At 38.2% G+C, this 23,441-nt stretch overlaps 1 protein-coding gene across 1 annotated transcript in view; it reads left to right on the top strand.

Annotated features, from left to right (window-relative positions):
- cUnh8orf34 (chromosome Un C8orf34 homolog) overlaps nucleotides 1-23,441 on the top strand; it is a gene marked incomplete at its 5' end in the record, with an annotated part of 115,042 nt that overhangs the window by 42,545 nt on the left and 49,056 nt on the right. The gene's annotated exons all lie outside the window — the stretch shown is intronic.

Consider the following 23,441-nt stretch of genomic DNA (forward strand, 5'->3'; position numbering starts at 1 on the left):
TAACCCCCCAGAGCCGCGTGGAGCACATTATTTGACGGACAGGTGCATTTTTCATGGACTTCAAAAACAGAGTCCCAGTAACTATTACTGCTATAATAATGCTTGGATTATCCTGGACTTTTTAAATATTACTCAGATTGTATTCGTCTGAAAGAAAAATGTCATACACACCTAGGATGATTTGAGGGTGAATAAATCATGGGCTTATTTTCATTTTTGGGTGAACTATCCCTTTTATCAACTTTTTTAAATATACCATGAGAGAAACCCTAAACGTAATTTTTTCCCCCTATTAGTATCAGCAGCTCAGGTTCTCCACTGACATGTCCGAGTTCGAACTGTTTCCTCAGTTTAGTGCACTGGTGACACGAGAACTACTGCCATTTGGTTATATTTTGAATACGTTTTTGTTACACATTATGCTCTTCAGCGAAAGACTACAGAAACTTTTTTTTTTTTTTTGCTCTTATTGCTTATACTTTTACTAATTCCCACAGATTTTGTAGTACAACCAAAGTGCGCACACATAAAGCTGCCTCTCAGTACTAAATTTAGTTCTTTTTCACTGCTTATTGAGCTTAAACAGTCAAATACATATCAAATAATGTCAAAATGTAAATCTTGGAGAGTATTCACATAAATACAGTCAGTTATGTTTTTACTGAATGTAAACAGTTGAGAAAGTAAACGCATGTAACAGTATAATGATCCGTGCGCCAGGTCTTAAAGTGACAGCAGCCTAATATACCTGCTGCTAAATTATGACATAATGTTAAAATATCTATATGGCAGCTTTTCTCAGTGGTATCGATTTCAAAATTGTGGCCAATGAAAATGCTGGGTGGCTAGTAACTAAACCACTAGCCACAGTGGCCGGTGAGCAAAAAATGTAATGTCAATAGCAATAGCATATTATAATACATATAATGTAATCTAGAATTCCATTCTGAACATAACCCATGACTCATTTCTCCATAACTATCTCCTGCTTAGCAGGAAGCTCACTCCTCTTACTGTGGAGCCATTTAAAGTGATAGTTCACCCAAAAATGAAAACTCTGTCATCAGTTACTCACCCTCCAAATCCAAAAGTTTCTTTCTACTGAACACAAAAGAAGATATGTTGAAGAACATTGGTAACCAGACAGTTGACGGTAGCCATTGACTTCCATAGTATTTTTTTCCTACTATGGAAGTCAATGGCTAGCAGTGTTTCTGGGTCTGGGTGTTTCATTTTTGTGTGAACTATCCCTTTAAATAGATATTGGATACTGTTTGCAAAGATGTTTTATAACCGAGTGTATAGGTCATATCAATGATATTTTACTCCAAATGATTAGAGACTTATTGATTTATTGGTAGAGAGTGAAATAAGGATATGTGGTTCTTAGATGAACTGCTCTCGTCTCAGTAGTTGCAGGCCGATGGAGTTCCTGGTGTCTGGCGCTGGTATGGGCTCATCACTCATATCGAACACCCTGTCAGACAAAGTCAAACTAACAGTGAACAGATGGGAGAGAGTCATCGAGGCAGGAGTGAGACACTGTGTCTTAGGATCTCATTTCTTGTGTCAGTCCTGTGGTCCCTTTTGACCTGAAGCAGACTACAGTGTGACCCTTGGTCTCATTAGAGCATCATCACAGAGAGCTATAAAGGTCACAACAGCTATCATGGTTAATTAATCCCTTTTGATTGGGCTGGGAATAATATTACCTAGAATATAGAATATAAATGTGTTCATATTATCTGAACATAAGAAACATTGTAGTCATTTCATTTTGGATAAAAATACAGTAAAAACAGTAATATTCTGGAATATTATTATAGTTTAAAATGACAGTTTTCTATTTGAATATATTGTTAAATGTAATTTATTCCTGTGATATCAAAGCTGAATTTTTAGCATCATTACTCTAGTCTTCAGTCACATGATCCTTCAGAAACCATTCTAATATGCTAATGTACTGCTCAAGAAACATTTCTCATTACCAATAATATTGAAAAAGCAGTTGTGCTGCTTAATTTTTATTGAAATTGTGATAATTTTTTCTAGAATGTTTTTGATAAAGAGAAAGTTCAAAAGAACAGCATTTATTTGAAATATAAATATTTTGTAACATTATAAATGTCTTTACTGTCACATTTGATACATTGAATGCATCCTTGATGACTAAAAGTTTTTTTCTTTTAAATCTTTCTTTATTTTCTTCTATTTTTTGTTCTTATTTACCCCAAACTTTTGAATGGTAGTGCATCGCACAGTTTCCACAAAATATTAAAAAAGCACAATTGTTTTAAACATAGAAAGAGACTTCCTTCAAATCTATATGTTAATACTTATAAACTTCTCGAAATTATGACTGATATATGTGTAAGTGTTATAAATTTTATTGGTGGTGTAGTCACTGTATAAGCTGATAATGCTAAATGACTTCCCAACATTATCATTAATATTAATACAGACAAACACTTACACATATACCAGTCATGATTTCTAGAAGTTTATAAGTAAAGTACAATCTAGTTTATTAATGACTTGTAAATTGGGATTCAGAGTACAAATAACTCAAGAGTGTAATAAATGTCAGATATCAAATCAAGATATCTGAAGTTTGCATGTGCTTATACTGCCCTCTAGTGGCAGAGATAAGAGCAACATTTTCTCATATTGTATTATTATCGATTTTTTTGTTTTAAACCTCTTCATCTATTCTCTTCTCTCCACCAGTTTGAAGTAAACAGCATTCTCATATGTACAGTATTGCCGTGAGATTGATTTGTGAGCCCATCAGTCACTGATGTCCATCTCTCAGGAGAAAATAGTGTAATTGCATTTCAACCCTCTCCCCACCGTGCTAAATGCTCTGTAGAGAAATTAACTCGATTCAAAAGAGTGTAACTATGCTAATGAAGAAACTGTGTTTTCAGCCTACACTTTTTTCTCAATTTATCATGCATTCAGTGGAGGTGCTGCTCAGGCTGTTTACTGAACATATTGACTGGGCACTGGAGGGAATCAACGGCTGTGCTGCTCTAATTGTCGAGCAAGAACTCCCTCTGGCAGTTAGGTGAAACGGCAATGAATTTCATTTTTATTATAACTCAGCTTCAGGGAAAACTTTATTCTCCTTTATTTTTTTATAGGTGTATGGTGTGTGTTGACTTTATTGAGGGTGATGGTTATTATAAAGTGTGGTTTTGATGTCCGTAGAAGTATTTATTTGTTTAAATGTATTTATTTACAGTGTATTCTGACTCAATGGCTACATGCGAAATCGCATACTTCCCTATATAGGCAAAAAACAGTATGTTACAAAAGAAGTATGTCCGAATTCACATTAAAAGTAGGCAAAAAAGTACCTGGATTGTACATATGATGGACACTTTACTATCCCATGAGCCCACGGGAGAGGATTTGTTAATGGCAGTGAAGCGATGTAACTGATGCTGGTAGGGCATATGTAGTACGTCCAGATAATATTTATACTACACACATTCATACTATATAGAACGTTCTTTTTAGCGGCCATGAAGTAATTACTTTTTCAAAATAAGTACCTACTCAAGAGAGTATGCAATTTTGGACATAGCCAATATGGGCTCTATCATACACCCGACACAATGCGACGCCAGGCGTGGCGTAAATGTTTTTTGCTAGTTTAAGCCCTACGCAGTTATCATTTTCACATCCAGCTCCACGTTGTTTAAATAGCAAATGCACTTGGGCTCATCTGTTCAACCATGGGCGTGCTGGTCTGAAAACAAGGGTGTGTTCAGGGACATTGTTGGTGCGTTGCTATTTTAAGGCAATTGAAAACGACTGCGCCACTGACCAACAAAAACCTGGTCTGAAGTCAATAGCGCAGTATTTTTTGTGTTATTTAAAGGGCGCGTTAGTAATATGCGCCTATAGGCGGGTGCACAATGCGTGTACACTCTGCTTATTACACACACAGGGACGTGCAGCAGCACACAAACACTTTTAAATATAAAAAATAAAAGGATTCCTCTCTGGAGAATCGTTCAATCTTTCCGCTCGTAAATTCCGCCATGTAAATAGCGAATCCGCCATGGTGCAAGCGCAAATGGCTTTTAAAGGGAATGGGAGATGACACTCTGATTGGTTTATTGCACGTTACGCCCACAACACACCCATGACTCATTAAGAGACTAGGTACACCCTAACCCTTTTGGACCATGCACCTTGCGCACCGACCATTTGTTTCCATCGTTAAACTAGTAAAAGTGGATTCGGACATGCCCTATAAGTGCACCTGCGCCATGTGCTTCAGACCATGCGCTCAGATCGTTTAAATAGGTCCCTTTGTGACTTAAATGCATTAGACAACATTTAAATATTCATTTTTGTATTGTATTATTACCAGTGCCTTTTTTCTTTTTTATATTAAATAGAATCTTAAAACATTACATTTATTTAAACTCATGAATGGACTTTTGTGGTGCCATCAGCCAATGTTGTCATGATGGAATTTTTCTGTGGCTCCAGAGTAATTAGCCACATGGCATTTACAAATAAGGTGACTGGCTCAAAAATCATTTGTTCAGAACGAGCTCCCATAAACAAAGATGGCAAATTTTAAATTAGATACTTGCAGGGCACACTGAGCCAGCCAGATAACTGTCATTGAGATGATCTCATAATTCCGACCAATAAATCTCTCCAAGTATTTTAGACCTCCTTGACCTTCAGTGGCGGTCATTTTATAGACAAACTGGTGAGTGACTTCTGATTTTCATCAACATTTTATTGCGTAGCCCTTGTAATATATGATAATTAGTTATGAGTTTGATTAACTAGTAATCAGTTTATTTTTAATTTTAAATGACTATATATACATTTTATATTAAATATATATTACATATATTATATTATAGTATATACTAGATTTACAAAATGTACTTTGTCAATGCCAGCTTTTTACCACTAGAGGGAAATGCTAGTTTTTTCCCTTTATTTGAACTGCATGAACTGTTGAAGTAAAATGAACCGAAGTAAAATGAACCAAAGTGCATTTGCTGACATTGAAGAAGTAACATTGTTTATAAAGGGTTACGAAATATGAAATGAGTTATCTGGAAAATTATATATAACAGTCTTAAATCTGTTGCCGACTTGACGTCTCCTTTTATTCTGGGCTTATATTGACACTAAAAAGTAAGTTCTTTGTATAAACAAATCAACAAAAGCAGTCTCTGTGGAAAATGACTCACAACTTTTGTATATGAGATAAATATATGTGGGGCCACTCATCATATATAGTTTCTGTGCACAGTTAACCACATTTTGAATCTCTTCTTTTTTTTGTGAAGAAAAACCCTGTTTTTGGCAGCATGTTGTTGTCTTTTGGTTAGTTAATAAACCAACATGGTAGAAAACCCTTTTCCCAAGACATGAGTGCTTTCCCATGACAGAGCAATACTGAAGATTGCCTTTATGATTTTCATGGCCTCATGAAGTAGATGAAGACACAGATGAAGCCGCACATTTACAGTAAATGATGTCTGAAAAGAGAGCTCATGGGACACTGGTTGCTTTTTTGCTGTGCTAGTCAGTCCTAGCGATGACAGATGTGTGTAAGTGAGACTAAAAGAAATAGTGTAGAACTATTCTCAGGTTGTTTTACATGTCTGAGCTATGGCCACTTGGCGGGATGAATAAACTATTTCTGCCAGGGTTTAGGGTTTCAGATTTTGTGGTGGTGTCCTTTTATCTGTTACAGACTCTGAAAATGAGTCTGGTCACATCTGACACCTTTCAGACATGAGAAATAGATTCACGGAGGAGTGTACATGTGGGATGATGGGGCAGAGTTGATAAATGGTGCCCTTGTCTCACCCAGATCTTGAGTTGTAATTGTCTGGAGGATGGTGCACATATGGAGAGGTTCTGTGAGGAATGAAGCTCTCTCGTGCTGGATGCCCACCCTTATGGCACATCTGAGACACCCACTCCGTCTCGCTCAGAGAACCCCAGATGACATAGCAATTGTGAATCTCTTCAGTGTGGTTTGTTGGTTTGGCGGGCAATAAAAACATGTGAAAATGTGGGAATTTTTGGGAATCTCTAAGTGCTGAAGGAAATGTTGCACTCTGGTTTATTGGTTTTTGACTGACTTGTATCTGCGTGGCGATATTATCATGGCTCACTCTTTTGCTGCAGATTAATTTTAGCACTTTAAGCTGACTTGTTTAATGTGTGTGTGTGTGTGTGTGTGTGTGTGTGTGTGTGTGTGTGTGTGTGTGTGTGTGTGTGTGTGTGTGTGTGTGTGTGTGTGTGTGTGTGTGTGTTGATCAAAAGTGACAGTAAATTGTGTATTTTGTAACAATGTAAAAGTATTTACTACAAATAAATTCAGCCTTTGTGAACATAAGAGACCTCAAACCCCAAACTTTTGAATGTTAGTATACGTAAGGAATAATTGGTGACGGGCCGTTGAATTATTAGAAAAATAATGCACAGCCGAGGTGGTAATGTGTCCACGAAGCGAAGCACCTCGGGTGTGCATTATTTCTCTAATAATTCAACTGCCCTGAGTCAATTATTCGGCTTACGGTTACCACACCTCAAAACATTGTTCAGATGATTTATTTCAAGACATTTGTCAGGTTTTTGTCCTTTGTGTGTAAGATTAATTTTTTGCGCATCTAAACCTAAGCCTCCATTGCTAATTCCAAAACGGCATTCTATTCGTTTCATTCAGAATGATTCAAAGACGTTTGTGTGTCTTTTTCAGGCTCACAACGAATCATTTGTTTTTGAATGGGTCTTTTGATTCCCTAAAAACAAAGAAATTCATAAGTAATTTCTTCATGATTCGGACTACACTGGCCATGCATTGTTATTGCATGAGCCCATGAGGACAAATGTGAAAAGTGTGTCATTTTTGGCAGTTAAATGGCTTTATTATATTTAAAGTCCCTTCTAGGGGTGGGCGATATGACCAAAATCTTATTGCATGATATGAGTAATTTTACTTCACAATAAGGATATATTTACTTTAACTTCTCAAAGGGTTAGTTCACCCAAAAATGAAAATTCTGTCATTAATTACTCACCCTCATGTCGTTGGACACCCGTAAGACCTCCGTTCATATTCGGAACACAAATGAAGATATTTTAGTTGAAAGCTGATGGCTGAGAAAGGCTTCACACAGGCCTCCATTGGCATTCAGTACATTGACACTTCCAAGATCCATGAAAGGCACTTAAAACGTCGTTACAAAGTCTATCTCACCACAGTGGCTCTACAATAATCATACAATGCGACGACAATAGTTTTTGTGCGCAAAAAAAAATCAAAATAACACCTTTATCCAACTTGTTCTCGACTTCCGTGTGTGCCTCCACGACGCATGCGCGAGAATATGACGCAGATCCGGCGTTCGGACATATGACCCAGAAGCGATTTGTTTACGAGCAGAGGAAGACGCGCGTGTCTAAGCTGTTGGATTCTACATTGATCGTGCTTTAGGTCTCGGCGTAGTGCTCAAAATGGGGCTTAAGTGTGTATTTCATCGATTCCCGAACACCGGCGCTACGTCATATTCTCGCGCATGCGTCGTGGAGGCACACACGGAAGTCGAGAACAAGTTGGATAAAGGTGTTATTTTGATTTTTTTTTGCGCACAAAAACTATTGTCGTCGCATTGTATGATTATTGTAGAGCCACTGTGGTGAGATAGACTTTGTAACGACGTTTTAAGTGCCTTTCATGGATCTTGGAAGTGTCAATGTACTGAATGCCAATGGAGGCCTGTGTGAAGCCTTTCTCAGCCATCAGCTTTCAACTAAAATATCTTCATTTGTGTTCCGAATATGAACGGAGGTCTTACGGGTGTCCAACGACATGAGGGTGAGTAATTAATGACAGAATTTTCATTTTTGGGTGAACTAACCCTTTAACTGTCACTGTCCGGCTGGCGTATCATATATTTGAGTAATTATCATAAATTAGGTATCATTTGAAAGCTTACAAACTCAAAATTCATCCTTTGAAAACCGTTTTGAAATTGGACGTTGCGTTACTATGGAAATGGTACTTAAAATTCTTCTAGCGGGCTCCTTCCCCTAGTGGGCAGTGTCATGTTTCATATTACAACATTTATTTTAGCGACTTTATAATCAAAATCTTTTCTAATCTTGACAAAACAAATATCGTCGGATAAGGTCTGAGTCTCAAGGTTCCATATTTGGTGACCGTTTTGTGATGGAAGTGACATTTGGACAGAAATTTACAGGAAAATGCGTAAAAAAAAACAATCAATGGAATTTGAATGACAACAAACAAAATAAAAAAAATCTCATGGGAACTTCAATTTTTGTGATATCAACTTCAAATTTGGAACACAAATTGGTTAGACATATGGCTTTGATTTTATAGTAATTTTAGATTCTACATTTTTGTAAAATATATATTTTTATATAAAATAAAAAATATTTAGTACAGTATTTATTTATAGTAAATTTCAACTGTCATAACTTTTTCATACTTTCATATTTTGAATTGCTTTCACTTCAGCAATAATCTGCAGAGTGTCTGCTTTAAAACATATTCCAAAGCATTCTTGAATTACAGCCCTTTAAGTTTGGATAGTGCATTTTCATGTGTATTCTCAAAACAGTGACAGTTAAGGGGTTAACCCTTTAAGAACCACTTTTCCTGGTTCAGAGCTGGTGCTTTGGGTGTCGAAAACCAAAGAACCGAATTGAAACTAGGCTCTGGCTCCGAACCAGCACTCAAACGGCCTTGGTGGAAATGGGGTGTCAGAGAGTGCGTGCATATACTGAAATTAGTTCTTTTTCGCTGCTAATTGTGCTTCATTTGTTTAAAATCACCTGTTTTTAAACCGCAATGCTGAAGAACGCATGCAATCAATAAGCTTTCGTGACCATGCAGCACAGCAACGTCACATGAGCATAACCGCGATAGAGACGGTAGTCTAAAATCTCTACTGGTTGACAAATTTCTACCGGTTAATCGTGTCTACCGGTATATCGCCCACCCACAGCCCTTACACACTAAACCTAACATAGGAGTAAGTATTTTAACATGAAATAAATTACATACTTTGCCTTTAAGAAACACTTGTTTATTATGCTGCTATTAATCCTATTAAATCCCATTTTAATGGCAAGCGGCATAATTTTTTGTGGTATTGAGTTGCGGGTTATCATGTTGATCTGTTTCACTTTAACCCCCAGATGACGCTCACTCTTGGTATTTTATAGATGTGGTGTGATCGAAGTGGATTAAGCGATCAGGGCGCTGCTTTTGTTTGTGATGTCATGGCTGCCTGTCTTGACAGCTGCCGCCACCCTCTGCTCTTCCCTGACGCCAAGCACTCTCTCCAGGATGCAGAGACACAACAGTTGCCCTGGCAACGGCCTAAACAAATAACAGAGATGCACCACTGTGCCCGGGATGTACAGTTGTTTTTCAGGGATGCCGGTGATGATGGAACATGCTGGTGTAAATTACAGTGATCTTCATTCTTTCACATCAAGGAGGCTTGGCTGTGGCAACTATATGGTATCTTTGATACACTGATAAGAGGGAAAGAAAGTCCCTCATGAGAAATGATTGCTCTTATATGGCTTTTACCACACACTTGCAGATGGATTACCTAATCGCGGGAAGTGTGCATGTTGTGCCAAGATGCTGCAAGCCGCAGCTCAAAGATTGATTGTGTAGGCCAAATTGAGCCATTTATTAAAACTGAAAGACAGTTGAAAAGATCCAGTGAGAGTATGAAGTAACCCACCGACCCCTAGGGATTTACAGTAGAGCAAAACCTCAAAATATGATGTATTTGTAAGAATGAACCCATAGCCTTAACAACAAACATATCCAAAAATCATACTAGTAACAAACACAGTGAGTCATGTTTGAGTCTTGAAGAAGTCGTGGATTTGAATGGCCTGTTTCGTAATCTTATGATAATGTTATTCTGCACACAATGCCCTTGTAACTCTTATCAGAGAGTTTGTGTGTGTCTGGTTTCCTCAGATTTGTTTTTTGGTCCTCGTACTGTGATAACAGGAACATCACCCCTGCTATCAACAGTCAAGCATCTTTGCTGTCAAGCGTGCGTGTATATACCAGAGATGCAACATAAATGTAGGGGTAGTTGAATGAGTTACTAGATTTATGAGGTCTCTTTCTTTCACCTTTACCATCAGGAAATGCTAAATATGGCTGGCAGTTGCATTAATGCTTATTGAGATTTTTTCTTTAAAATAAAAGGTTAAAAAAAGGAAACACAAAATCATATATAGATATACTCTACTGGTCAAAAGTTTGGGGTCGTTTTAAAAAAAAAAAAACTTCACTTTGAGTGTCTTAACTTTGCAACAACATTACACACTAAGTTCAATGCAAAGGCAGATATTTGCTTCAGAAATCGCTTTTTAAGGACTACAACAAACGGCTGGTAGAGACTACAAGCTTCTTCCCAGGTTGATGACATCACAAATCCTAAAATGTATATAAACCCTGCCCCCGGGAACATGCAGCAATGGGGGTGAGGCCATTTTGGGCTGCTTTAGAGAAGAGGAAGAGTTGTTGTAGTAGAGCACATTTAGAAGTTTGCTCAAGCTGTCACATCCATCTTTTCACATTTATTGCAATACAGTACGTAACAAAAATGCAATAGCAGGTCATAAAAGCAAGTTGACAACACAAGTTATAACCATAATTAAACTAAACTATACCTGTTCTATCTTCATGCAGCATATATTCTCTGGCTCTGTGTATCTTACAACAGTTCCACTTGGGCGATTTAGATGATCCCACTTAATTTTTTTTTTTTCAAATTTCAAAGTTCAATGCAAAGGGAGATATTTTCTTCAGAAATCGTTTTTTTTCCCGGTGTGCTTCAAATTGTGCATGTAGCCAATCATTTCCATAATGACCAACGCAATCTACCAGTTAGCATCTGGTTTAAGAAGTGCTTTTTTGAGCGGCAAGTAATGGGGCAAACACCAGTAAATTGACGAGCACAAACCTTTGTAAATCCCCTTGCATGATTCATTTAAATACTCTCCTCCCATAAATTTTGCGTCTGAAAGGGAAACAAATGCATATGCAATAAGGTCAGCCGCAAAAATAACTTTCATAAAAGCGAGATGACAACAAATGCTCACGTGAAAAGCATTAATACGTTTTACTGTTAGATACAGAAAATATGTAATTATTTTGGTTTTAACAATGTAAAAGTAAACAGTATTTATCGTACAAATAAACAACCATCTTTATAATGTCACAGTTTTTTTCTTATAATGTCTTAAAGCTGCATTTATATTTTAGGAAATGGGTGGCTCACAGAGGAATCATCATATTTGGGGGTCCTTGACATCTGAAAGTTTTTAAAACCCCTGCTTTAGTGAACTTTATATTTTTGAAGTGACTTTTATCTCTTCTTTTCTTCTTAGCACCAGAGAACTGCCTTTATCCATTGCCGCATTTACATTACATGGTTCAAGTGACCCAATCAAGATTTTTTCCTCCCATGTGGCACAGGTTGTATATGACTATTTTTTTTCTGTGTATAAGCAGGGAAAAAGCACATGGACTGCGATATTCTCAGATTTCAGGCCTCGTTCATTTGTGGAAATAAATCTGATATGAATTGTATACGTGCATTTGCATCTGCCATGTATGTCTTGTGAGCCTTTGGGGCGAGCTTGTATTATCATTTCATCTGAGTACATAGCGAATCGTGCCTTTTTTACTTCCTGTTCAGGCTAAGTTTTTCCGGGTCAGTTCGTCTACCTTGGATTGTTTCATCAAGTATATGGTCTAAATGAAGAGTTCAGATGCAAAAGCCACTCTAAAAGCCACTTTGTTCAAAAATGAGATAACGATACTGAGTGAATGCTCTCCGCATATAGTATACGTTCATAAAATACTTTCACTTCAATCCCACTAAATCCCAGCCTCAGCCCATTCAGAAGTACCGGTACTTAGGTAGAAACCTATACATAGAAGCCTGACAAAAATGCTTATTTTAAAGAAATATGTCAGACGGACTTAGAGGCTTTTGCATCTGAAGTCTTCAAATGCAGATAGATATAAGTTGGATATAGTCTAGGGTAACCAAACGTCCTGTTTTCCCATGTCATGTCCTGTTTTCAAGTCCTGTCCTGGCCCTAATATAACAATGTTCTATCCATACAGAGGGGGCATACTTTAAATGTATTGAAATTAATAAGGCATCTTTGAGTAAACTTCGAGTATCTTTTGAGTATCTCATTGCCGGGCTGAGTGTCCTGGTTTTCGGTAATCAAAATATGGTCACCCTAATATAGTCAACAAATCAGAATTGGGCATCAAGACCTGCAGTGTAAATGCGGCCTATATGTATCACTTGTAATGGACCAGCAGGTGGCAATGTTATACATATCTGCTATGGATTTTCATTCAAAATATAGTAAACAGTTTTAACAATTGCCATTGTACATAAACTTACTAAGTCATTGATTCTTAAACAAGATTGTGACCTGTCTCTGAAGTGTCAGCGCCTCAGAGTCTTCAAGTCCTCAGCTACCACATCCACCTCGGCGTCATGTGTAACTCCACTTAATCCCATCTTTCATTAACTCTAGATATAAACTTTCAAAGATCACTCATCATCGCCTGCCATGACAGATGTGAATATTTTGCAGCACGGGAGGCATATGTATTTTAAGAGAACGAAAGGGGCAACCCAGGGCCGTAATTATGAAAGTAGTTAAAATATTGTTTTCATTACAAAGCATAACAAAACTGCTTTTCCCACTCACTTCAAAGTGGGGTATGTATGTGAGGACTAAACCACAGTGCTGGAACGTAGCATTTTCGTCTTAATGAAACACAAATGCGGAAAGTGTGCAAAGTCTGAGACGTCTAGAGCTTCTCTACAGTGACTTCTGTCAATTACCCGGCTCTGATAATTATGAGCTAGAAATGGAATATAAACCATGGACTTTGAACTAAATTGGGAAACGTCATGTCTGCCTGCATAGTCTGTGTTTATTATAGTTTACTGTGCATAGCTATGTGATTATGGAATTACATCTTTAACATCTTCTGAAATGTATTAAAATAAATATATGTAACTTTTGGTGGGATTCAAGAGTCTGAAGAACTTAATGTACTTTACAAATAGTGACTAACAAACTTAACATATTCCAAAAACACACACAAAAAAAAACTTTTTTTTTATTATTGGAGTATGCTTTACAAGAAAATACCATTTCAGGTTTTCTACTTCAAAATTGAATGTTTAATTCAATATGTTATTTGCCATTTCTTTGTAATTATTAGTGAAATTTACTAGCAATTTCAGAGAGAAAATTATTAGTTTTTTTAATATGTCTTACTTTTTATTTCAAATGTAGTTATTTTGGTACATTGAGTTGAAAATGTTGCCTTTGGCAACTAGCTGAAAGTTGAGTTTTTTTTAGATTTTATTTTACTTAACGCTTGTTTTATTTTAAGTAACAAAATTGTTTTATTTATGGTTTTAGTTTTGGTTAACTATAATAACCCTGTAATGTAGACTGTCTTTGGTGCATTAAACAACATGGAAACTTTGTCTAGAACAGGCACACACACTTTGGCAGTGCTTCGGTTGGTTTGAACAATTACAGGCAGAAATTCCTTGTCATCACTCCTGTCTTTGTTTGGATAATACTTTCCACCTCACTCCAGGGGCTCAGCATCCCCAGCAGTTGATTTATTTCACACTGAAGGTATGCAGTGACACTACAGTAACGCATGACTGCTGCAAACGCACACTCACACAGACATTGCGCTCTTGTTTTGTCTGGACGTGTGCAGCTGCTGGTATTTTGCTTTTCAATGTTATCAAAATGTTTTATGCAATATAAAGGTATCATTTGTATTGTGCATGTGAGGTAGATGTGGTATTCTCTGAATTGTAAGAGATTAAACAATAGTCTTATACATCTAAAACATCATGGGCCCTATCATACACCCGGTGCAATGTGGCGCAAATATTTTTTGTTAGTTCAGCAATTATAATTTTCACGTCCAGCACCACGTTGTTTAAATAGCAAATGCACTCGCTCCCATCTGTTCACCCATGGGCGTGCTGGTCTGAAAACGAGGTCTGTTCAGGTGCATTGTTGGCGCGTTGCTATTTTGAGGCAACTGAAAACGACTGTGCCATTGGACGTAGTATTTTTTCAGCAGCACACAAACGTTTTTAAATATTAAAAACAAAAGGATTACTCTATGGCAGGGGTAGGGAACATTGATCGTGGAGAGCCACTGCCCTACAGAGTTTTGCTCCAACCCTGAAAAAAAACCCTGTCTTTTAAGGTTGGATTCTAATTTAATTTAATCTGTTTTAAGAGACTTATATCCAATACATGGAACCAAATGTATCAGTTTTAGTAGAGTCAGTTTTTACTTATTTTTTTAACAGTCATTACCTAGTTCTGGCATGAAACTCTAGATGGCGCAGGCCGATAGGTCTTTTGGTAGCGTTCACATCATTATCTACATAGCACAGTTGCTGTCAAAAACAAATACCGGTAGTGTTGTTGTTGTTAGCAGTCCGCAGCGCGCTTTCAGAAACCCTCCATCTTCCCCAGCTCCACCTGTATAGATCTGCTACGTGGGTTAATTCATGTATGTTAAATGTGCAGCAACAGCATGTGTGTCTTATGCTCCCAGCAATGTCGTGAATGTATTGGCTGTGGCAAGTCTCTGTACTTGCTCTGCAGCAGCAGCAGCAAAGCAGAACTGTTCCGCCAAGACCATATCCTTTACCATGCCAATCTCTATTACCATACCAATCTCCTGAGAGTTGTCATGACAGAAATATAATTCCTTTCAATGTCATACTGAGGGATATATAATATTAGAGATTATTAAGGTCCGTTCCCACCAAGAACGTTAATTATAAAGATAACCATAATGATATTACTATATTAGCACACATGCTAACAAACAATCTGCTTATTCTACGTGCACGCAATTCCAAGTTTGTCGTCTGCTGCTTTACAAAGCTCTTTAAAATGGAATGGATTCTGATTGGCTGTCAATGTTTTTGTCATTCATTAGCTGGAAAAAACTTCTGAAAGTGATTCCAACGATATCGTTTCTCTGTGCCTTTATCATTATAGTTGTGGTGTGAACTCTGCTATTCTTTTATATTTAGAATTATTTTTAGAACTATGCACTGTAAAAAAAAAATCAGGTCTCCAATTGAAAATTTTCTAGTGACCGATCACATCTAAATTTTTTAGTTGGCCAAATTGAATTTCTGTGAATAAAATTGCATCAATTCACAGAAATTCAATTTGGCCAACTGAAAAATTTTGATTTGATCGGTCACTAGAAAATTTCAATTGGAGACTTTTTTTACAGTGTGTCTTTAGTCATCGTCCTTGGTGTGAACAAGCCTTTTTTTATTTATTTATCAGCATCAGTCAATATAGGATATTTTGTGCGTGATAAAATTGTTCATGTGCTTTTTTTACAGTTAGACAACCTTTGCACTTAAAATCATTAAATCGTTTATTTTATTTTTAGTATTTTATTTGAATTAATTTAGACACAATTGCCTAGAATTTTAATAAGCCAATTATCAGTATCAGACAGTATCATAACAGTGACTAGACAAAGACTGAAGATGTAAGTGTAAGTAGTGAACAGAAACGAGATGATTAACAAGACACAGCTGGGACAAATTAACTAATGAGGATAACCATGGAAACAGAAATGGCAGGAAAAAAGAACAAAGGAACAGGGCTGGCACCCTGGAGTACTTGGGGACCAGGGCAGGTGATCACGGTGATCCTGACTGGCATGGAAGCCTCCAGGGTGGTACCAATGCTCAGGAGACCATGGAGGTGCCGGACGCTCAGGGGACCACGGAGGCTCTGGTCTGGGGCTGGATCCCTCTCTGGACGCTGGTCTTGGGCAGAAGATGTCGCTTGGTTCTGGATGTGGACTGGGGACGTCACTGGGCTCTGGACGGAGACAGGACGACTTTCTGGGTTCCAAGGCATCCCCTCAAGTTCAATCAGGATCACTCAATGGGGACCTGAGACATTATGGGACTCTGGATGGAGACAGGAGATGTCACAGGACTAAGGACGGGGACTGAACATGTAACTGGTGCCAACCAAAAATCTACGAGCCATTTGTCCCTCGCTGGCTCAGGCATGGCGGCGGCCATCTTGGCTGGAGACAAGGGCTCAGGTGTGTCAGCAGCCATTTTGACTGGAAACGAGGGCTCAGGTGGTGCGGCAGCCATCTTCCTCCTTCGCTTCCTCTTTTGAGCCGTGCAAAAATTGCCTCTGGAGCAGCTGTGGAGGGTCTTGTTGCAGGCTTGGGATGACTTGGAGCACCCAAGCGACTTTGAGATGGGTCTGGATGAGGATTATGTTGCTTGATTTCTTCAACAATGAAATTAGAAGTATTAAGCCAGAGGATAATGGACTCTACAAAAGACAAAGAAGGTTCAGGCAACAAAAAACGAATAACTTCCTCATCCAGTCCCATCTGAAAGTAAGCATTGAGCTCAGAATCACTCCAACTCACCAGATGGGAAAACTTAAACTCTTCCACATAGCCTACTACTCCAGTGGACAACCACCCTGCTGGAGGGAGAGGAGAATTTCTTCAGCCATCGTTTGTGTTGGTCTAGTCATCTGTCACGGGTTGGTGATGAACACAGGAACAGGCTTAAGACGCCAAAGCTCAAAATGCAAACTTAAACTTTATTAATGCTTCTTCAAGAACTCAAAACAGGCAATGGGCATTCAGGTTAACAGAACAGGTAACAAAACAGCAAGGCAGGGAAACACTCCAACATAACATAACAGTGACTAGACAAAGACTGATAGTGAACAGAAAAGAGATAATTAACAAGACACAGCTGGGATAAATAAACTAATGAGGGTAACCATGGAAACACAGAAAGGGCGTGAAAAGGAACATGTGACACATCAAAACACAAGCAAAAACGACTAAACATGTTACATTTGCAAACAAATTTGCATTAATTTGCGTCAAATATATCATTAGTCCCGGGATTCTTCACATTAGTGAATAAATACATAGATCTGCTGTTGTTATTCAAATTCCTGTAAACCGCGTCAAAGGTTCCGGGTTCGAATCCGCCCTCATATATATATTTTTTTCTTCTTCATTAAAATCAAAGATGTTCATCAATGATTGTATATTAAGAGCAGGGACACGTTTGTGTGCATTTTGTTTTGTGATTTCACCGGAAAGAATAGAGTCTCTCTCTGCAACGGCATTAAGCGATAGATTGACGCACTCGTCTGTGTGTGAAGACTGTGCACGAGCCAAAAGAGAATGTAAACCCCGCCTACTTTGATTTGATTGGCCATCTCAATCATTTTGACATTGAAGAGCGCTGTTAGACCTGAGGCAGACCAGACTAAAATGTAACTTTTAAACCTTTTTGTCATCCTAGCAACAACATACAGACATACAACATAATGAAGTGCAGCAGAGCAGTGCAAGAATTTCAAATATTTGGGGGGGATTTGGCCAATTTGGCCATTTCTAATTATTGGTGGGACTTGTCCCCCTCAATGTCTGGTGGTTACGGCCCTGGACTGGAGTAATGGATGCTAAAAAATCAGCTTTGCCAAAACAAGAATAAATTACTTTTTAAAAAATTCAAATAGAAAAGAGTTATTTTGCATCCTAATAATATTATATTTATTTTTTTAAAAATCTTAGCATTGTCTGCCAATTTTCTCACCTACTGCAGTGTTTTCTGGGATTGTCTTCTCTGTGAAGAGTATTTGCGCTTCCTCTTCAGTATTTGTGAAGATGTTATCTTAGGAAGCATTAAGATTAAGTTGCTTGGTGGAAAAGCCTTTATGTCGGGAGCTTCCCTGTGATGCCTTTAAATGCTGCCTATTGAGGAATACAACTTTTTTGTACAATAGAGGCTTTTATGTCTTATGTTGCAAGAGCACATTAAGTCAGCGATGGGTCTGCAAGGATAATGACCACTTTTTTCATATTGTCCAGCTGATTAAAGGATTCCAAATACATCAGGCTAAATTGAGTGCACCTTTAACAAGATTATTTTCAATGCCTCGCCACCCTCTTTGTCTTACATTGACGGCAGGCTCTAAATTCTCAGATAAGACTATCACAATGAAATTTGTGTCTTCATGTCATGTCTTAGTTTTCAGCTTTGCTGGATCGGCAGTCCTGGCAGATTTATTAAGGAATGGCAGTGTACCGTTTAAAGAGTCTGCAGACACCTTTGTTTCCCCCTGTGTCAGTTCTTTCCAAATGGAATAGAAGAAAAAAGCCCACTCTGCAGTCTCCCGCTTTACTATGGCAAGAGTTCAGATCCCTGTCAGGCCGATGAAGGACTATTCCAAGTCTTAAAGTCCACTTCTGGCTCGGGCACTGGCGCATTTGTGAAACAAGCAGCTTTAAGCCCCCATAAAAGAAGAAATTAGCCAAAGCTCTGTGGGAAAACACTTACAGAAGGACGTCCAATGGAAGCCCAATTAATTAGGATGGGTTTTTATGGGCTGAGTTGGTTTCTCGCACATTGATGTCCTTATGTAAAAGAACTCTGAACTTGCCTTGATAATATCAGATTTGTCATAGTCTTTCTCATCCATTGTTTGAGTTTCAAGGGTGGAAACAGTGACTGTTATACACAGAAATATTTAGGTCTAAATCTAAGATTTATGTATTTCAATTGCATGTAAAAAATTCTATCCAATTGGATTACACAGTTTTAACATAATCAAATGTTAAAATGATAAACTTAAGATTTGTCAGTCATACATAAACGGAAAGGTAAGAAACAGGTATACACTACCAGTCAAGAGTTTGGAATAATTAAGATTTTTTAAATGTTTCTTCTCACCAAGGCTGCATTTATCTGATCAAAAACACAGGAAAATATAGCATTATTGTGAAATATTATTACACTTTAAAATAACCAGATTCTATTTCAATATATTTTAAAATGTCATTAATTCCTGCCTAGCAGCCATTACTCCAGAATGATATCATTCCGATCCGGTTGATCAATCCGAACATAGTGTTTACATGAACGCAAAATAAAGTGATCAGGTTGATGTGTGCGTTTATGTCACAAGCTTCAAACTATAATTGAACTTTTGACATGTGCTTACTGCACAAATGTACAGAGTTTCCCGCTGTTGAAGGAGCAGCGGAGAATTTAGGTCCCGCTAATGAACAGATTAGAAATGAGTTTCAACCACCCCTTTCAAACCGAATGAAATTTAAACCGAATTTGGCCAATTCATTCTAATTGATGTGGTTACATGTGACTTTTTAAAAAAAAATTCCAACTGTGCTACAGTCTGATTACAAACTGATTTTTATGGTCTATGTAAACACAGCTATTGTCACATGATCCTTCAGAAATCAATGTAATCTGCGGATTTGGTGCTCAAGAAACATTTCTTCTTATTATCAATGCTTAAAGCTGTTTTTGCTGCTTAATATGTTTGCATAAAAAATACAGAAAATTAATGAATACATGGAATGTGTATTAAATTGATAATAACCAGGTTTACATATTTATCATCAATAAATCCAATTTATTCTCATACATTTTGATTAATTGAATATTCCTTGTTATTCAATTATTAATTGCTATTCGTTGTTTAAACATGTTCATACTTTTTAACTGAATCAATTTGAAATTTGAAAACTGATCAAAAGAGATTTATTCTGATTCTAAGCAATTTAAATAAATGCATGTTGCAAATGCGATTAATTAAATAATTGTATTGTCAATATGCATCTCAGTTTAAGTGTATTGGTTTGTTTATCTTAAAACTGTGTAATCCAAATGGATGGACATTTTATATGCAATTCAAATACTTGCAATATATATTTGGCCTGCACATTTTTTTGTGTTTATCTTCATATATCTTTCTCTCGAATGACACGTCTCAGCCAACTCATATCAGCATTAACATTAAACGCTGCCATATTGCCAGGAGTTACCCCCTCAGCGCTGAACCACACACCCTGTAGCCCAGTCCGAAAAGAAAGACTTTCCCACGGTGGACAGCTGTGTTCTCATGTACAATGCTGCGTGTGTGTATGAGGTGGCCTCTGGCTCTCTCTCTCAGCTGGACCAGACCTGTGATGATGAATGAGGCATGTAATATCACCACACTCTCTGGTATTTCATGAACAAGGCAGTGTCCACATTCCTGTGCCAAGTGGACCTCCCTTTTGCACAAACATCCATGCTTGCACGAAGCCTTATGGGAGAAATCTCGCATTGAAACCATGAAGCGTTCAAACACAAAAAGGTGTGTTTCAGGGCTTTTAATTGACTGATAAGTTGTTTCCCACCGGGCCTCTTCCCAGATTAGCAGCTCAAACAAAAAGACGAGGCAATTGAGAGATGTAAAGTGAGTCGAGTAAGAGTTTCATGGATGAATAGGCCAAGTCTAATTCCTGCCATTAGCTACACTTACTTGTCTTACAAGGTGCTTTTTTTGTATGTGTGTCCTTCCACACGCAGTCAGCTGGCTGTGCGGTCTCAGCATAAGTGGTACATTTGGTATATAACACCTACAGCCACAGGCACGGGTGGGAAGCGCTGACCTCACAAAACGCAGCTCATTTTACCCCGCTGCTCCTCGTTCTTGCTGGATCATGATGTTTGTGACATGAGAACGAAACTCCCTGTGAGAAACATGCTTTGTCAAAATTGCCATTATGAAACAGACAGTTGAAATCTGAGTGAAATCAGAATTGATGAGCCATGTTAAAGCTATTACACGCACAATTGACTATCCGTATATTGAATTATATAATAAATACACCACATTGGTACAAAATGTTAAATTGGTTACAGTATACACCTCTGCTTGCTGTTATGCTGATATTATATTTATTGATTTTGTTTGGAGTCTCAAAAAGGCCTATTTCTCTCAAATATTGTTCACAAATCTGTCTAAATCGGTGTTAGTGAGCACTTCTCTTTTGCCGAGATAATCCATCCACCTCACAGGTGTGGCATATCAAAATGCTGATTAGACAGCGGGATTATTGCACAGGTGTGCCTTAGGCTGGCCACAATAAAAGGCCACTCTAAAATGTGCAGTTTTATTACACAGCACAATGACACAGATGTCAATGCAATTGCAATTGGCATGCTCACTGCAGGAATGTCCTCCAGAGCTGTTGCCCGTGAATTGAATGTTCATTTCTCTAACATAAGCCGTCTCCAAAGGCGTTTCAAAGAACTTTTCAAGGAAAAAGTCTTAGAAATTTGAGTTCAGCTCAGTGTTGCGTTTAAAACTTTGTTCAGTGTATAACTGCTTTAAGTAGAAGCAACAAATCACAAAAGATCTCTATATAGCTTAAAAAAAAACACTACGCTTTGCTTGCTCGTATAATTGAGCTGAACATTGGAAAAAACCCAGCTTTTACCCAATGGCTCAGTTGCGTGTTGTTGAGGAACAGCTGTAGTGTAAAGAGAAGCACATCTCTCAGATCCAGCCATCTGCACCTGTTAGCTGGCTGCAGGCGACCATGCTGTGAGCATATGCTGTGAGGGGGTCACCAGCGACCTCAGAGAGTATAGAGTTGCCCAACTAAGTGCTGTTAGCTTTATTTATCTCTCTTCATATATTTTCTCTCCTCTGCTTTCCTTCTCTCAGTCTGTTTGTAATGCCAGTGTAACAGAGGCCAGCCAGTAAGAGCTGTGTCACTCCCCTGGCCTCAAGAGGCGCACTGGCGACTAACGCTAGAGGCTGCGGTCTTTGGCGTCCTTGTTAGCGTGCCCGCCTCCCATGCCAGTTCAAATCCCGCTCAAAGCGGGTCGAGTAGGACCGGTTACATTGGTGCCGTGACCCTGGTGGGAGTAAGGTTTAGGGGGGTGAGTATAACAGCCTACCTCCCTAACTCCAGCTCGGAGCGGGTTGAGTAGGACCGGTTACACCAGTAATCAGAGAGCACTGCTACAAAGTTTAAAGTGCAGAATATAAACAATTTAAATCACCTATATTCAATCAGATTTACTGAAAAGAAATTGTTGTTTGTGCCTGTTACTGCATGTGGAACTTGAATCAAACCCTAACAGATGCCCTTTTTTAGAAATCCACCTGAGAAACCCCTTAAACTATAAGCTGGTTTAAGTGGTTGATCAACTAGACTTATGAAAAGTAGTGTTATATTTGAATATAACTGAAAGCTTTTCCAGAAAGATAGATGCAGTTTAGGCCTCTTGGGTTAACCCTGTTAATTATGTTTATAGTCAGTGTAATCCCTTTTAATATTTAAATAAACTATATTGAAATGTAAGGTTGATGCTTCAAGATTGTCACTGCTCTGAAACACACAGGTTGAGGATCCAAATGCAGTTTTATTAGGGAAATCCAGAATAAAACAGTCAATAGGTCAAAACACGGGGCAGATAATCCAAAAAGGCAACAGGGCAGAAAAACACAGGGAAATCCAGGAAACCAGCGAGAGCACTGAGAAATGCAGTGTGCCACTTACAAGACTTCACTTTGAATGAGTGAATACACAGGGGCTGTGTCTGAAATCGCTCCCTATACCCTTAAATAGGGCACTATTTGAGGGGACAGCCATTTGTAGTGGTGTCCAAAACCATAGTGGACATTATCGACGAGTGCACTCATTCAATCCCACAATTCACTGCAATAATGAGTGTACAACTGATGTATGCTCAAAATCTAGAGAATACCCATAATGCACTGTGAGAGTCGAGCGTCGAATTAATTCCCACCACAAGACGGCACCCGCAGCTTTTCCAAACCGCTTTTCCAATGTGGCTACAGCGTATAACGTGTACAGGTATAAAGTCCTTTTTTATTGATTATTAAATTGTATAATTGTGTTTTATACATGCTAGTTTACACGAGTTCAAGATACATCTTTTCATTTACTGGAGCTTCAAGTTTGCTACGTTTCAACGGATTATTAAACAGCAAGAACAAACTATGCAAAAGCGGCAGCCCTTCCGGCGCACTCAGTGTCGAAATTCGTTTTTATTCACTCCCTCAAGTGGACTATATTAGTGGAGTAATGTAGGGAATAGTGAATGAGGGTATAGGTATCAGAGCCGGGAATCGGACTCTGGTCTCTGGCGTGAAAGTTTTAGATTCCACCACTGAGCCACAGGAGGGGTTTGAACCCAATAGTCAGACGCTTGCTTAAATTGAATCAAAAAGAGTTTATTAACAAAAAAAGGAAAAGGGCACAAAAAGCCCTTTCTTCCAGGCAATCACAAAAACAGACGAATATCCAGTCCAAAAAAATCAACAATCTCAAAAACAGAAGCTCAGGAAAAAGGTTCCAGTAACAGCAAAAAGTAAACTCTGGAAACAATCAAAAAGGCACAAAAAGAACTTCTTGGGACAAGAACAAACTTACGGCAGTC

This window comes from Gobio gobio (genome assembly GCF_949357685.1).
Source record: "Gobio gobio genome assembly, chromosome: 23".
Lineage (NCBI taxonomy): Eukaryota > Metazoa > Chordata > Actinopteri > Cypriniformes > Gobionidae > Gobio > Gobio gobio.